Source organism: Muntiacus reevesi, chromosome 2 (genome assembly GCF_963930625.1).
Source record: "Muntiacus reevesi chromosome 2, mMunRee1.1, whole genome shotgun sequence".
Taxonomy (NCBI): domain Eukaryota; kingdom Metazoa; phylum Chordata; class Mammalia; order Artiodactyla; family Cervidae; genus Muntiacus; species Muntiacus reevesi.
Window position 1 is genome coordinate 234,641,716 of NC_089250.1, and position 17,445 is coordinate 234,659,160.

General features: G+C 37.8%; 1 protein-coding gene across 8 annotated transcripts in view; it reads left to right on the forward strand.

Annotated features, from left to right (window-relative positions):
* Nucleotides 1-17,445, forward strand: part of CHD9 (chromodomain helicase DNA binding protein 9) — a 222,929-nt gene that overhangs the window by 66,233 nt on the left and 139,251 nt on the right. The window lies entirely within an intron of this gene.

The window sequence follows — 17,445 nt, forward strand, 5'->3', positions numbered from 1 at the left end:
TTATTTACCAGTGTTACACAGTTACTTTCTTGGAAGATTAAGATTTGACTCTATAGTGACTTTAATCAATTTACGTGAAATACTCATAAGTACTTCAGAGCCCCTCCCCATTAAATAAAGTTTATTTTCATGAATGCAGTCATTATCACAATTTAATTTCTTTGTTTTGCGTTCTACTTCTCAGCTTTTTCTTTGCTCTGATTTCAGACTCTCTAGTTTTACTTAAGCATCTATATCTTGAACAGAATTTTTGTTAATATTACTTAGCCTAAACTCTGCATAATTGTACAGGTACTTAGAACCATTAGGTTTACAAATACTTGAATGTACAGAAGGGGAACTTAAGGGGGGATTCCTCTTTGCGGGGGCGGGGGGTGTGGTTGCTGTGTTTGGTTTTTGGTTTTTGCAATGCAAAAGGATGAACTTAGTGTTTCTTTTATGTTAGATATCCAGAACTTGAATTTAATGTGACTATTTGCTAATAGGTAGCACAGAGCCTTCCATATGACCAGTGTTTGATAAATACTGTTTTGGGGTTTCTTGGGTTGTGAAGAATCTGCCTTCAACGCAGGAGACTCCAATTCCATCTCTGGGTCAAGATCCTCTGGAGGAGGAAATGGCAACCCACTTCTGTATTCTTGCTTGGGAAATCCCATGGGAAGAGCCTGGCAGGCTAAAGTCATGGGGTCCCAAAAGAGTTGGACATGACTGAGCAACAACATTTTCTGTTAAATAACAAAATATTTTTTAATAAACAACAAAATATTTACCAAATGAAAAATACCTATTGCTACCATGTAGCTTTCAAGACTTTTCTGTTTATATTGCCTTGTTATTGTTTAGTCACTAAATTGTGTCCTACTTTTTTGTGACCCCCATGGACTGTAGCTCACCAGGTCCCTCTATCCGTGGGATTTCCCAGGCAAGAATACTGGAGTGGGTTGCCATTTTCTTCTACAGGGGATCTTCCTGACCCAGGGCTCAAACCTGCATCTCCTGCATTAGCAGGCAGATTCTTTGCTGCTGTTGTTCCATTGCTCAATTGTGTCTTATTCTTTGTGACCCCATGGACTGCAGTACACCAAGCTTCCTTGTCATTCACTATCTCCCAGAGTTTGCTTAAACTTATGTCCATTGAGCCGGTGATGCCATCCAACCATTCTCATCCTCTATTTCCCTCTTCTCCTCCTACCCTCAATCTTTGCGAGTGTCGGGGTGTTTTCCAGTGAGTTAGCTCTTCACATCAGGTGACCAGAGTATTGGACTTCAGCTTCAACATCAGTCCTCCCAGTGAATATTCAGTGTTGATTTCCTTCAGCCTGGTTTGATCTTGCTGTCTAAGGTGCATTCTTTACCACTGAGCTACCTGGGACGCCCTTCTGTTGCCTTCACATTAAATAGTTATGGTATACTCCAAAGTCTTGGCAGGTCTCAGTCCTTGGGGAGTTTCCTATAAAATCTACCTCATGTAATATAGACATAAAATGATCTGAGGAAAAGCAAAGTAGTTGCCTCCCAGGCTTGCCTCTGGTATCTCTGTCATCCTTGAACAGTTTTAGGATAGTGGGTATAGTAGAGTTTTAAAACAAAAACCGTTGTGATTGATTAACTAGGAGAAAATGGTGTCCTAAGAAAATATTGTGCTGGTGTAACTAGTAAAACCTTCTTGTCGTGGACGGAGTGCTGATTGGAGAGAATCAGAACTTTGTCAGTTTACTAGCTGTATAGTTGTAGTCAAGTTAATTAAATGCTATGAACCTTTATTTTCTCCGATTTAACAAATCTGGGATTCTAAATATCCTGAGATTTTTCTCTGAAATGCAAATTATCCTTGGATTTAAGTTTTCAAAAAGGCAGAGATTTTGAAAGAAATAGCGGTATATTGATATTTCAGGTAAATTGGCCCTTCTGGGAAACATTTTTAGAATAACCTCAAGTGAGCAAGTATGAATAAAGGTAAGAATGCAGTGTTGTCAATGGAAAAAGCCCATGACAAGAAAAGATTAATGAAATCATAGCCTTTCAACTTGGAAGTATTTTTAGATACTTCTAACTCCAAACCCTGTATCTAATATGACTGCATGCCTTCCATAAGACACTGAACTAACTACACTAAACTACCTTGGTAGTTTAACTATGGAAATAAGATAGAATTGAAGGAGAAGCTTGTGTAAATTTAGGACAGGGAACTGAAGTAGCATCACAGATTTAGAAGAAAAACCTATTGAAGCTTTTACTAATAGTAAAATGAAAATATCGGTACATATGAATATTTTAGATTTTCTGAAGAGTTGGATCAGTGATAGAAATGTTATACAAGAAAAAGTCAACTATTATACTTTGACAACAAAGGGGAAAAAAGGCCTCAGATCAAAGTCTAAAAAGGAAAAATGAATATGATTCAAGTAATCTACTGGGGAAATCTCATCAGGTGTTAGTATAATGAATAAAAAACATAGCGATGAGAATATGGAAGCTTGAGGTGATTGGTCAGAGTGAAAATGAATTATGAAAACTAATTGTGAGAGTGTGTTGTCATAAATGTTTGAAAAACTCTAAAAGCCAAAGACTGGAATTAGAAGGGATTCATGGAGACTGAGATAGAGTGATTTTATTGTAACCTTTCAAATGTTTTGTAGATGTTGTGGTCTTAACATGATTAACATGTTTTAGCTAAATACAGATTTAGCTTTTTTACACTTATCTACTTTGCAAATATAAGTTGCTACATTCCAGTTTTCTAACTGTCTTCTAACACTTTGTGTCTCTTTACTCCTTATTTGGGCTTCACTCCCATACATTCCACCTCTCTGAGTTTTACCGGCCTGTGAATACTCAAGTCAAATTCCACCTTGTGAGTAAAATCATCTTTTATCATCGTAGCCCTTAAGGATTTCTCCTTCCCATGAAATTTTAGCATTATTATTTGTCTCACTTTTTGACATTGTGTAGTTTCCTGGCATTCCTTCTATTGTATTGCCTTTGAGTTTACAGGAATACTTTTTGTTCCTTTGTTTTAGAAGCGGTTGGAAAGTTGAAAAAGTGATGGTGAGAAACCCATAGGAGGGGAAGGCCACGTTGAGCTGTAATTTGTTTCCTGGACTCCAGGTCATACACATCCATCCATCCATTAAGCAGATTTATTAAGTGGTCCTTTTATTTAGTAATTTCTTATATGTACTATAATGTGATCTATGCCTTTCTAGAGTATACAGTCTAACTGTGGAAACACATAATGAACAAACAATAAGCAAATGTCAGATTTCAACTTGGGATGAATACATTAAGGGAAGAGAACAGAGTGATGTAAGAGGGAAAATGGAGACAGTTTTAGTGTGTGTGGTCAGAAGGCCTCTCAGGTGGTGCTGTTTAAGTCGTGGCCACAAGACTAAGAAGCCAGGCAGGAAAAGAGATTCCTAGAATGGAGAAAAATACATATGAAGGCAAGAAAACAATACATTGAAGAAATGAAAGAAGTTCAGGGTGGCAAGAGCATAATGGAGGGAGACCACACAGGATGAAATGAGAGAGGGGGAGAAAGCAGATCCTGCAGGGCTTTAGGGTTTTACTAAGGACATTTCAGTCATTGAAGATTTTGAAGCAGAGGAGTAATTTACTTTAACTTTTAAAATATCACCTTCATTTCAATTGGAGCTAAAGGCAAGAGTGAAAGCAAAGACGTTATGCTACTATCATCATTGAGGTAAAACAATGCTGACTGGAACTAGGGTAGCAGCTATAGAGATGAGGGAATGGAAAAGGTGACATGTGTATATGTATATATAAAATTTGATTTGATAGGGACAAGGAGATAGAAATGATAGAGAAATTGATAACTTCATGGTGAACTGAATGTAAATGAAAGGTGTCAAAAATGAACTCCAGGTTCCTGGCTTGAGGAATTAGGTGGTGATGAGATGTACTGAGAAGAAGATGAGGGAGAAGAAAGGTGTGGTGAGAAAGTTTTAAATACTGTCCATAGACAGGTGTCTTCAATAGGTGGGGACTGGTTTTATCTGAGTGGTAGATACCTCAGTCAGGATAGCTTTAACTGTGTGTGACACCACACTATGACATGTTCATAGCTTGTGTTTTGAGAGAAAGGAGTAGACTTCCTATTTATGTTAGAAAAATTGGTAACTGAAATGACCTTTATAATAGTGTTCTTCAGTTTTTGAATGTTTGTGAATATCTTAATGTAGATTGGGCTTCCCTTGTGGCTCAGGAGGTAAAGAATCACCTGCGATGCTGGAGACCTGGGTTCGATCCCTGTGTTTGGGAAGATCCCCTGGAGATGGGAAAGGCTACCCGCTCCAGTATTCTGGCCTGGAGAATTCCATGGACTGTATAGTCCATGGGGTCGCAAAGAGTCGGACACAACTGAGTGCCTTTGACTTAATGTAGATTACATTGATACAGAGGTTTAAGGGAAAAAAAAAAAAAACTTGAGTGTACTATTAGATGGGTTTATGTATTACTTGGGTGATGGTGCAGAATACAAGTCTTGTAGTCTTGATATCCTCAGGAAATCAGCAATCTTTATAGTTATTAGCCTGTAAGTAGCCTGATAGTAAACGTATCATCTTTAATGAGGCTTCTGGTGCTTATGAATAAAAATTATACCTTAGGTTATTAGTAGCTATTGTTTATCAAATAGCTACAGATGTTGATATTTTTGTTATAATTTGGCATAGTTAGTGAAGTTAGCTAAATAAGTTTAAGGGTTTTTTTTTTTTGGAGAGGGGTGGTTTGTGCTTTAAAACTTTTTTTAACCAGTAATTTTGGACGTTGTTATTGTTCCAAATAGACATGGTTTGAAATTTGAGGAGGGGGATATTTATCTTTCTTGGCCATTGGTTATGTCAGGTTAAGTTCCTGACTAAGCAGCAGCCCTCTATTGAAAATAAAGGGACTTTCTTGGTAGTCTAGTGCATAGGATTTCTTACTTTCACTGTTGAAGGCCCTGGTTCAATCCCTGGTTGGGGGCCTAAGATCCTGTAAGTCGTGGGTACACCCCCCCAAAAAAAGAATATTGGAAATCAGTGATTATTCACCTGGAAGATAATATATCTTACTAGGTTTTTTTGTTTTTTGTTTTTATGAGAAGAAGGAAAAGGTAGTGAGGATAATGTTTAGGTTTCATATATTTGCCTAAAATGTTTTGTCTTAAAATTTGTACTTTACTACAGTTTGAGTAAATTAAAAATTTTTTTCATTGAATTAGCTGACTTGAATGCAGTATGTTTCTGCATTTTCTCAGTTAATTTGAAGGAGTTGCAGTAATTTTATGGGGGCAGAAACTAAAGTACAAGAGTTAAACAAGCATATAGGTATTTGGAAAAGGGAGTTAGTGTAGAATTTATTTTCAATATTTGTTTTTGAGTAGAAGGATAGAAAACAAGATGATTTTATTTGTACATTTACATTTTTGTTAAAGTAGGAGAGATTTGCTCTTGCCTAAAGTTAGAAGGGAAGCAGGTAATTGCAGAGGGTGATTAAAGATCCTCCAGAAGTGGAACATGTAAGTCCCTTTGAAAGGCTGGATGGAATGGTGACTATTAAGAGGTGAAAGATTAATCTTTGGGAAGGAGTCATACTTCCTCTTTTCAAAAGAGGATAATAAAAGAAAAAAGCAATAGATTCGAAGACAGATACATACTTTGGCAAAGGTGATTGGTGAATTTCAACTGAAAAACCTCAGAAAATTAAGAGGCAAAATTGATTGGGGTGAAAATGGGGAAGTTAGGATTGCAGAGTTGGGAGAAAAACATAAGAGAACTGCAAAGAGATAGCCTCAGAGCCTGGGAAAGTGAATTTAAACATTAAACAAAAGCAGGGACCACATTGAAGGCAAATGTTAGGTGCCAGGCATGTAATAATTGTTAGAAATATTATAAATATTGAAATTGTTAGTTGAAATGGACTGAGGCAAGGAGGTAAATTTACAGTGGGGATGTTAATAAAGTATGGTGGGTTGAGTGAGTGTAAAAGGACCCAGTGGTATTGAAAATGATGAGAGGACAGCATTGGAGATAATTAGTGAAAGAGTTTGAGGAAGTCTAGAGAAGCCTATCTGGAGAAGGCAGTGGCACCCCACTCCAGTGCTCTTGCCTGGAAAATCCCATGGACGGAGGAGCCTGGTAGGCTGCAGTCCATGGGGTCGCTAAGAGTCAGACATGACTGAGCAACTTCACTTTCACTTTTCATGCATTGGAGAAGGAAATGGCATCCCACTCCAGTGTTCTTGCCTGGAGAATCCCAGGGATAGGGGAGCCTGGTGGGCTGCTGTCTATGGGGTCACATAGAGTCGGACACGACTGAAGCGACTTAGCAGCAGCAGAGAAACCTAACAGTCTTCGGAAGGTTTGGATGACTTATACGTTCTTGGGAAGTCAGAAAAGAGAGAAGAGGTATGAGAGGGAAGTCAAAGTTGCTCAGTCGTGTCCAACTCTTTGCAATCCCATGGGCTGTAGCCCACCAGGCTCCTCTGTCCATGGAGTTCTCCAGGCCAGAATACTGTAGTGGGTTGCCATTCCCTTCTCCAGGGGATCTTCCCAATCCAGGGATCAAACCCAGGTCTTCCACATTGCAGGCCAATTCTTTACAGTCAGAGCAAGCTACATTTGTGAAGCACTTACTGTATTTCAGGAGCTTTGAATGTGTTTCTAAACTATGCAACAACTTTGCAAGTTAAATGGTGGTAGTCAGCCTGAGTTTCAGTTTTTAATGTATTTCAAATTTTGGAAAATTCTGCATTTAAATCAGTTTCCTGTTTTTAATGTTAATAGTATACACACACATTTAATTTGGTTATGAGTAAGACCAATATTCAGGACCACTTAATTAAACAACTTAGTCTGACTCAGTAGCAAATAGGAAACTTTTAATCTTTCTTCAATATCAGCCTAAAATTAATTTTCCCAGTTAGCTTTTACCAAGAGTAGAGATGAGATTGTAATTTAAAGATTTTCTTTCTGTGAGATGTAAACCAACACTAAATTAAGCATGAATACCTACAGAGTAAGTAATTGAATTTAGTAAGTGGTGATCTACACACCAGAAATGTTAATATAAGCATTACTTGAGTGCTGTTTAGATTAGTAGTTTGAGTTCTTTTAAGCCAAGGAATGCTTTGTTTTTAAAAAATCCTACTTGAAAGCTTAATCTGTAAAATAAAAGAATATGCAGGGCGAAATCTTACAGGGGAAGAAATGGGGGAAGGGGTAGTCTAAATAAAGCCTTTCCTTCCTTTGGCTAAGTGTTACCCTGAAATCTAGAGAGCACAGTTTGGAAACAGCATTTGCAGAGTGCTTTTGGGTGGTTATTTATTACAGTTCTAAGAGATCGGTATGATTATATTACACTCCCCATTTGCAGATGGAGAAACTGAGCTTGAAAATGATTAAGTGATTTAAGATTACGTGGCCCTACTCCAGTATTCTGTACTGGGAAACCCCATGGATGGAGGAGCCTGGTGGGCTACAGTCCGTGTGGTCGCAGTGTCTGACACGACTGAGCAACTGAATACACACACAGCAGGTGATAAAGCTGACCAGTCTCTTTTCAAAGCCTTTACTTTTACTTGCTGTGTTATAGGGTCCCTTGTAGAATAACTTATCAATGAAAGCATAATGCTTTGTGGGATAACTGGGCGTTAAGCTTCAGTTGGATCACTGGAGGCATTCTCATGTACACGACTGTGTGTGTGTGTGTGTGTATGTAGGGTAAACACATATACCTAAAATTTACTATTTTAACGATTTTTAAGTGCAGTCCAGTGGAGGCATACTTCAAGTCATAAAAATGACATATTGTTGCTTAAAAGAAAGCTTTTGAATCTCAATTTTTGGTGCAGGTGTTAAGAATTGAGAGATTTTGTTTTGTTCAACGTTAGGACATTGAATTCTTGAAAACATTTGAGGATTTACTATGTGGCAGGAATTACCACTAGATGTTCGGGATAAAGATGAGTAAGAACCATTCTTATTTAGTAGGGAAGACAGACAAGTAGATCAAGAATGATAATGCAGTGTGTAAAGTGTAGAATCCAAAAAATGAATGCTTGGGACTTCCTGGCAGTCCAGTAGTTAAGACTCTGGGGACGCGGGTTCAATCCCTGGTTGGGGATCTAAGATCCCACATGCCACATGGCATGGCCCCCCAAACTCAAAACAAACAACCAATCCTAAAATGAATGCTTAACCTTTCTAGAGGGCTGTGTGTGTGTGTGTGTGTGTGTGTGTGTGTGTGTGTACTATGTACTAGCTTCCTTGAGATTGTAGAACTTGAGTTTAATATCAGAGCATTATCAGCTGAAGGAACGGGGTGGTAGGAAGTGATATAGGTGAAGAGAACTTCCTGTGTATATTAACGGAGATGTGAGAAAATTTGATGAATTTCAGCAGCATTTCAATGTGGTTCAGTCATGGACTGTTGTTGTTTTGTCGCTAAGTCAGGTGCGACTCTTTTGCGATGCCATGGACTATAGCCCGCCAGGCTCCTCTGTCCATGGGATTTCCCAAGCAAGAATACTGAAGTGGGTTGCCATTTCCTTCTCCAAAGATCTTCCCACCCCAGGGATTGAACCCTCATCTCCTGTTACTGCATGTGGATTCTTTACCACTGAGCCCCTGGGAATCCCCAGGCATGGATTACCTATGGGGAAATAGAAGCAAAAACGGGTGGAGAGGCAGTGGGTTATCTTCAGCAAAGGAATGTAAAGTGAAGTTGCTCAGTTGTGTCTGACTCTTTGCGACCCCATGAACTGTAGCCTACCACACTGCTCTGTCCATGGGATTTTCCAGGCGAGAGCCCTGGAGTGGGTTGCCGTTTCCTTCCCAGAGGATCTTCCTGACCCAGGGATCGAACCTGGATCTCCCACATTGTAAGCAGATGCTTTACCAGCTGAGCTACCAGGGGAGTCCAAAGGAATGTATTGAGCAAGTAAATATATTGGGAGATGAGTTTAGGCACATAATGATACTAATGGTTAGTATAAATACTTTTTTTAAAGAGTTGGAAACTAGGTACAATCAGATCTAACAGGCTCTTACTAATTTTTCCTCAAGGCCACATAGAACCTTGATATATGTTCATAGTTCTACACATCAGTGAGAAGAAAATATGTGTTTATTGAGCACTTAGCATATTTTAGATTTCCTTCTGAACTCTGCAACAACCCTGCAGTGTGGAAGGTCAGGTGAGGAAAAAGAATTTCAAAGAACCACTGAAGGTTATAAAGTTTAGAAATGGCAGTTAGAATTGGAACTCATGACTGATCTTCTTCAACTGTGCTATGGCTGATCAGTATTTGCCAGAGAATTTTCTTACTGAGTAGTAATCTAATTTATTTTATAACTAATTAGCTGGATGGATGCCTAATGCAGTTAATCTGAAACATACCAAGTATACAGAGAACAGAGGTAAGGATGATCTTTAATAGAGTTGTATAAACAAATGTAACAGATTGGAATACATAACTTGTACAACTTCTTATGTGGGCTTCTGTGATGATTTAGTATGTTGTACATTAATAAAACAACCTAAATTATCTTGTCCACTGGGAAAAATTTTGAAGGATGTCCTTCTGTATAACTATTAACAAGTTAGTTTATCTTTCTGTTCTAGTTTTTGTTAGTATTGATATGGTTATGTAATAGGGTCAAATTAGCCTGAAAATCTTTTTCAGTGAGGACGGTGATATTCCTGCAAATAGTGGAAGGTTAGAACAATCTTCTGTAGCATAATTTCTTTTTTAGAATTTAAGTATAGAACATTATGGGTGATGTCTTCACAGGAAAAAAGTAAGTTTTTTAAAAGTTAAAAGGTGTTTTGGGGGCTTTCCGATACGGGTGGTTCAATCGTAAAGAATCCACCTGCGATGCGGGTTCGACCCCTAGCCAGGGAAGATCCCATGTGCCATAGAGCCATCTAGCCCGTGCGCCACGACTACAGACGTTGTGCTCGGAAGCCTGGGAGCTGCAGCTGCTGGAGCCGTGTGCCGGGTCTGCTGGAGCCCGTGCTCCTCAACTAGAGAAGCCGCCACAGCGAGAAGCCCGCGTGCTGCAACTGGAGAGCGGCCCTGCTTACCACAACTAGAGAAGAGCCCAACCAGGAGCAAAGACCCAGCACGGCCAACAAATAAATACATAAATAAAAATTATATTTTTAAAAAATGTTTTTCAAGTAAGTTAACCTTCACAAGTGTTTATTGGGTTGGCCTAAAAGTTTGTTCTTTCCACGAGGCAGTATGGAATAACCTGAAGAAAGTTGGCCAGCCTAAATATTTTAGAGTATAGAGCCCACTACTTTTTATCTTTCTTGCATTTATTCCGTAAAGAAGATTTTAAGCTTTTTTCCCTGGTATTTCTAGTTTGGTTAGGTGTTTGTGTGAGTAGAAAATTAACCAAGTGTACAGTATGTTGATTAATTACACCTTCATAAGCATTCAGTCCAAGCCTGTTATTGACAAGGAAATTGGGGGGGCCAGATGGTTAAATATGCTGTGACACATTTGAGTAGTTCCAGGAATTAGAATTTTGGTCTCTGCACTATATAGGAGAAATCAAATAATACTAGTAGGTTTTAGTTTATAGTGTTGGATAAGGAGATTTTTCTTTTGAATCCTTATAGTTTACTTTGAAAATTTCTGTTTAGGCTTATAAGGCACTACCAGGGAAATTAAGCAGAGACATAGTTGATGTTCATCAGTTTCACAGTATAATATTTTGGTTATCCCTGAGCAGGTTAGGTCTGATAATTGGGTTATAGTTTGGGGTTTGGTATCCTGACATCTTTTACTCTACTTCCCATAAAATAGCTTAAGTGTACTACACAGGGTAGATTCTATAGCATATCATGCTTATTCTCAAAGACTTTGAAAAACACTGGAAAAATTTTTTATGAGCCATCAGTTCGGTTCAGTCCCTCTGTCGTGTCCAACTCTTTGCTACTTCATGGACTGTAGCATGAACCGTAATATATATAAAATGTATACATACCATAATATACATAAAATGGAATAATGTTCAGCCTTTAAAAAACAGACATTCTGACATGTGCTACAACATGGATGAACCTTGAATACATTATTCTAAGTGAAATAAGCCTGTTACACACACATACACAAATACTATATGATTCTACTTGTATGAGATATCTAATGTAGTCAAATTCATTAGAAACAGACAGTAAAATGATGTTGCCAGGGGACTGGGATTGGAGGAAGAGGAATAGTGAGTTGTTTAAATAAACAGAAAAGATTTCAAGTTTGCCAGGTGAAAAAATTCTGAAGACTGGTTGCATAAAAATCAATGTTTGAAACTACTGACCTGTACACTTAAAAATGGTTAAGATGGCAAATTTTATGTGTTTTACAACAATTAAAACTGTAAAATATTTTATGTTTTGCAGAACATTTAATTTTTTGAAAAGATATGTGCACCCATGCGTAAATTGCAGCATTATTTATAATAGCTAAGATATGGAAACAACCCACATGGCCATCAGATGAATAGATTGAAAAGATGTGGTATATATAGAAAAAGGAATGCAGTCTTGCCATTTGTAACAACATGTATAGGCCTGGATGATATTATGCTACATGAAATAAGAGACAAATACTATATGCTTTTACTTGCATGTGGAATCTTAACAAAAGTCATAACAAAGCAGGAACTGGAGTTAGAGATACAGAGAACAAATAGGTGGTTGCCAAAGGGAAGATGGCGCGGAGGAGGAAAGAAAGAGGCGAGGGAGGTGGGAAGGTACACACGTTCAGCTGCAAGCTGAACGTCACTGGTGTGAAGTGTACAGTTTGGGGAATATAGTTAACCAAGTGATGTCTTTGGTGATGTCATAACTAGACATAACTAAATCTTTTTGAAATATATAGAAAAAGATTATGTTGTGTAACAGGAACTAACATAGTGAAGGTAAATTATACTTTAAAAACATACAAACAGAAACAAGAGATCAGATTTGCGATTACCAGAGGCAGGAGTAGGGGCTGCCCGGAGGGAGGGGAATTGGATGAAGGCCATCAAAAGGTACATGATAAGGTAATTAACACTTCTGTTTGTTGTCATATATGAAAGTTAAAGGAAATGCTAAGAGTTCTCATCGCAAATTTTTTTTCTATTCAATTTTGTATCTGTGAGATGATGAGTGATCTCTAAACTTAATAACCATTCATCATGTATGCCAGAGCATTTTGCTGTACACCTTCAACTTACACAGTGCTGTATGTTAAGTACATCTCAATAAAACTGGAAGAAAAAAATTAAAAATAGTTTTAAATAGACCATAAGCTCATTGTCCAGATAACCACTAATGCTATTTTTTAGGAAGTTTCATGTAAGATTTTTAAAAAGGACAAACACAGTTTCTGCCTTACATTGCATTCCTTTTCCCCTCATCCAGAGAGAAAGTTTTATGTGCATGTTCCATGGATAAGTATTTTTTGATTGCTTATTATAAAATAAAGATAGATTTCTGACCTCTTAGAACGTATGTTTTCTGGAGAACATAAGCTTTAAACAGGATAAATATGAAAAACATATAGCTAATACTAAGGTGAATAAAGGGAGGGGCAGAGATATGAAGTGTTGGAGGAGAGTGACGTTTTAGATGACTTCCCTGGTGGCTCAAAGGTTAAAGCATCTGCCTCCAATGCGGGAGACCTGGATTTGATCCCTGGGTTGGGAAGAGCCCCTGGAGAAGGCAACTCACTCCAGTATTCTTGCCTGGAGAATCCCATGGTCGGAGGAGCCTGGTAGGCTACAGTCCACAGGGTTGCAAAGAGTCAGACGCGATTGGTCAGGAATGACCTTACCAAGAAAGTTATTTTGAGGAAATCATTTACATAAAATGAGGGGAGAATGTAGTCAGCAAGTGCAAAGGCCCTGAGGAAGGAGCACGCTTGGCTTTTGTGTGTGTGTGTGATGGGGGATTTATATAGATGCTATATAAAAACATGGGTATACAACTCGGTGGCATTTCCATTCACAGTGTTATGCAGCCATCAGCACTATTTCAGAAGTTTTTCATTTTTCATCACCGCAGAGAAAGACTCTCTACTCACTAAGAAATAGTTCCCTACTTTTCCCCTCTTACCAGCCCCTGGTAACCTCTGATATCTGTTTCTTTGAGTTTGCCTACTCTGGATAGTTCATGTAAGGAACCCTACCCTGTTTTTCCTTCTGCGTCTGCCTGTTACACCTGGCACAGTGTTTATAGTTTCACCCCTGTTGTGGCAGGTATCAGAATTTCAGCCCTTTTTGTGGTTGAATAGTACTCCATTTTACCAGATGATGGCATTTGGGTTTTTTTTCAACTTCTGGCTATTGTGAAGAATGCTGCTATTAACACTGCTGAATAAATATCTGTTTGAGTCCTTGTTCTTAATTCTTTTGAATGTATGCATACCTAGGCATAGAATTTCTGGGTTATATGGTAATTCTGTGTTTAACTGAGGAACCGCCATCCTCTTTGCCTCAGTGGCTGTACCGTTTTACATTCCTATAAGCAATGTAGGAGGGTCTCAGTTTCTCAATTCTCTTCAACACCTGTTCCCTTCTTTTATTTTATAGCAGCTGTAGTAGGTATGAAATGATACCTCCTTGTGATTTTGATTTGCATGTCCTTAATGCTGATGTTTAATATCTTTTCATGTGTTTATTGGCCATTCCTTTAAGTTGGGTTGTCTGTATAGTATTGATATTTAGTTGTAGGAATTCTTTGTAGATTCTGAATATTGAAACTTTATTAGATATGATTTGCAAATGTTTTCTCCCATTTTGTGAGTTGTGTTCACTCTTCATAGTGTCCTTTGATGCACAAATTTTCAATTGTTAGAAATTCAGTTTGCCTGTTTTTTTCTTTTTTTAATTGTTATCTATGCCTTTAGTGTTATATTTAAGAAATCACTGCCAAAACCAAAGTCATGAAGATTTGCCTCCATTATTTTCTTCTCCGAGCGTTGTAGTTTTAGCTTTTAAATTAACATCTTTGATCTATTTGAATTTTTACATATGTGGTATAAAACTTATTGTTCCTTAATGCTAAATATGTGCCCTTCAAAGTTTTTCTCATCTCCAGTTACCACCCCACCATCTCTCCACGTCCTCCACAATCTAATCACATCAATCTACTTGTTATCTAACATATCCTATTGTTCATTTTCCATGCTATTACTCATGCCATCTGTAGGACCCCAAACGGCTGATCTAGAATGATAAGATACCAGGAAGCTATAGGGGAAAGTATTTTGGCTCAGTATAAGAAAAGAATTTGAAATAGAGCTATCCAAAGACAAAGATAATGAGTTCCTTATTACTAAAGTTACATATTCCAATTTTTAACAGACTAACTGAGACCTCAATAGAGATATTGAAAAGGAGTCCAGTGGCATGGACTGGACAAGTCTTAAAGTTCCTTCTGATCACTGATACTTTAAGAATCCTGGCATTTGAGAACTCTTGGTCATAATGTAGTACTTCAAAGTTACTTATTAGTGAGTTTCAACAAAGTTTAAAGTCGTATAGACCAATCTATACTGCATCTTTAATTCCTTTTCTTTTTTTCTTCTATTTTGTCTGACTGAATTTTCTAGTACTATGTTGAAAAGAAGTGGTGAAAGCGGGCATCCTAGTCTATTCTTGATATTGGGGAAAATGCATTTCCTAATTTTTTGTAATTTCATATCATAAGATTTGAGGTACTTACTATGAAATTCTTAGATCAGTTAAGTTTTCATTGGCAACTAGCAAAATCTCTGTTTTACAAAACTTACTCTGGTCACAATGTGCAGGATAGATTTAACAGAGGGAGAAGATTTGGGGCAGAACTGTTGATTTTACAGTGCCTTTAACCAAATAAAGCATGTAGGAGAAAGATTTTAGAAGAATGATTGGTTTGGGATCTGTTTAGTTTATACTTGTGGACAAGTCCAGGGGGCAGCTGAAAAAATGGTACTGGACATAAAGTTTGAAGTTGCCAGCATATAGATAATAGAGAATGCGTTTACCTAGGGAGGATGTCTAGAATGAGGTGAGTACTGAGAAGAGGGATTCTGAGAAGCATGGTTTCAAGTAACTTCACCAGTCTCCTTGCTGTCCTCTGAGCATATGCCATTTTGTCTGTGTTCTTTAGTCAAGCTTGAATGTTATACCCAGGCTTGGTGTTACTAGCGTAAGTGGATGCTACGTTTTGTTTAACCAGCATCCTGTTGTTGGACGTCTAGTCTTTTGCTGGAGCAAAGTAATAAATACCTGCGTCTGCCATTTCACTCATACATGAACATATTTATAGAATAAATTGTTAGAAGAGAATTTGTTCAGTCAAAGGGTATGTGCACTTGAAATATTTTAACACTCTTTTTAAAAAATTATTTTGGCTGTGCTGTGTCTTCGTTGCTTTGTGTAGGCTTTCTCTAGTCGTGGTGCGTGGACTCCTCTTCATTGTGGTGCATGGGCTCCTCATTGTGGTTTCTCTTGTTGCAGAGCACAGGCTCTTGGCACACGGGCTTCATTAGTTGCAGCTCATGGGCTCTAGAGTGCGAGCTCAGTAGTTGCAGCACATGGGCTGAGTTGCCCCTCAGCATGTGGGATCTTCCCGGAACAGAGATTGAACCTGTGTCCCCTGCATTGGCAGGTGAATTCGCATCCTCGGCGCCACTGAGGAAGGGAAGTCCTGCACTTGAAATATTTATGGATATTAGCAAATTTCTCTCCTTAGAGGTTTTACCATTTTAACTTTCACAGCATTAGTATGAGAATTTTTTTTTTTAACTTCACTAATATGTTATTAAACTTTGGAATTGTTGTGAATCTGATAGGTGAAAGATGGTGTGTAAGTGTAGTTCTAATTGACATTTTCTTGTTTCAAATAAGAATATGAATTGACTGTTGGTATCTTTTGTCCACTTTTCTAATAGGCTGTTAGTATTTTATAGGAAATCTTGATATATTTAAAGACAAGCACCTCAGGGAATTCCCAGGTGTTTCCGTGGTTAAGACCCTGCTTCCACTGCAGTGGGCTCAGGTTCCATCCCTGATCGGTTTGTGAGCTCAGCTCAGCCTTGGAGAAAGATCAGCACTTCATTAGTAAATGAGTTGCAGATCAGTTGGCTAATTTTCTTTTATAATCTGATTTGTGATTTTTTTTTTTTTTTTTTTGCCACGAATCTTGCAGGATGTTGGTTCTCCAAGCAGGGATTGAACCTGCACGCTTGGCAATGAAAGCCACTGGACAACCAGGAAATTCCCTAATTTATGAATCTTTTCATGAAACTTTATGAAAAATTTACCTAACTTTATTGGTGACTCTTTAATGACATCTATATTTTGTTCCATAAACAGAAAATAAGGTGCTCTGTCCATGTTTTCTTTTAGTATTTTCATGGCATTTCATTTCTGAAGTTTTTATCTTTGATCCATTTGTAATTTATCTTGGTTTGAGAACAAGCTATGGATCTAACTTTTTTTCAGGTGGCCATCCAATTGTCTTGTTTATTTTATGGTCCATTCCACTTCAATTTGAGATACTAAATCAATCTGTATTGTATCTGTATGGCTTCTCGTGTTACTACCACAGTGTTTAAAAAATGAAATTTTACAATGCTTTACTATTTAGTAGGATTAGTTCTTCCTGCTTGTCCTTCTTTTTCAGATCTTTTCCTGGTTTTGCTTTTTATCTGTTTAGAAACACCTTGTCTGCCTCTCGAAAAAACTATTGAAATTTTTATTGAGACCACAGTAATATCAGACATTGGTATAAAGAGAGCTCATAAATACACACACACACACATATACGTATAATAGTATACAGAGAATTTATATATTTATAGTATTGAGTTATCTAAGAGCATTTTATATAAAGAGTGTGAATTACTTATCAGCATTTAAAAATTAGGGGATTTCCCAAAGAAGTCTGGATGAATTTCCAGCTCCTCTTTACAGCTTAGAAACAACAATTAACTGAAACTGACTGGTGGCTTTTCCTTTGTTCTTTTTAGCTAGCCATGTTCTCTTCTGGCCAGCTTCTCTCACTATGTCAGCTGCCTGGCCTCTGTAGAATTTGCAACCTGAATATTCTTGTAGAGTTGGTTATCTGCACTGAAAATAGAACTCCGGGATTAAAAATTATTAGATTTGATCCATTGCTCCATTCTTTTGAGATTGTTTTGTATCTTGGTTCTGTTAGCTATTGTAATTAAGGCTGCCTTGCAACTTAAAATCACCTTGTTAAGCAAAGTTTCTATACCTTGGTTTAAGCTGACTCACCCAGACAAGCTGATGATAGGCCTTCTGTGATACACTATTGGAAAATTAATTAGTGCTACTTCAGTGAGGTTTCACCTAGTAACTAGTATATTATCGCATAAATTTACTAGTATTAGGCTAGTAAACCTTGTCAGATTTTGTACTATCTGTCGTATCCTTAATA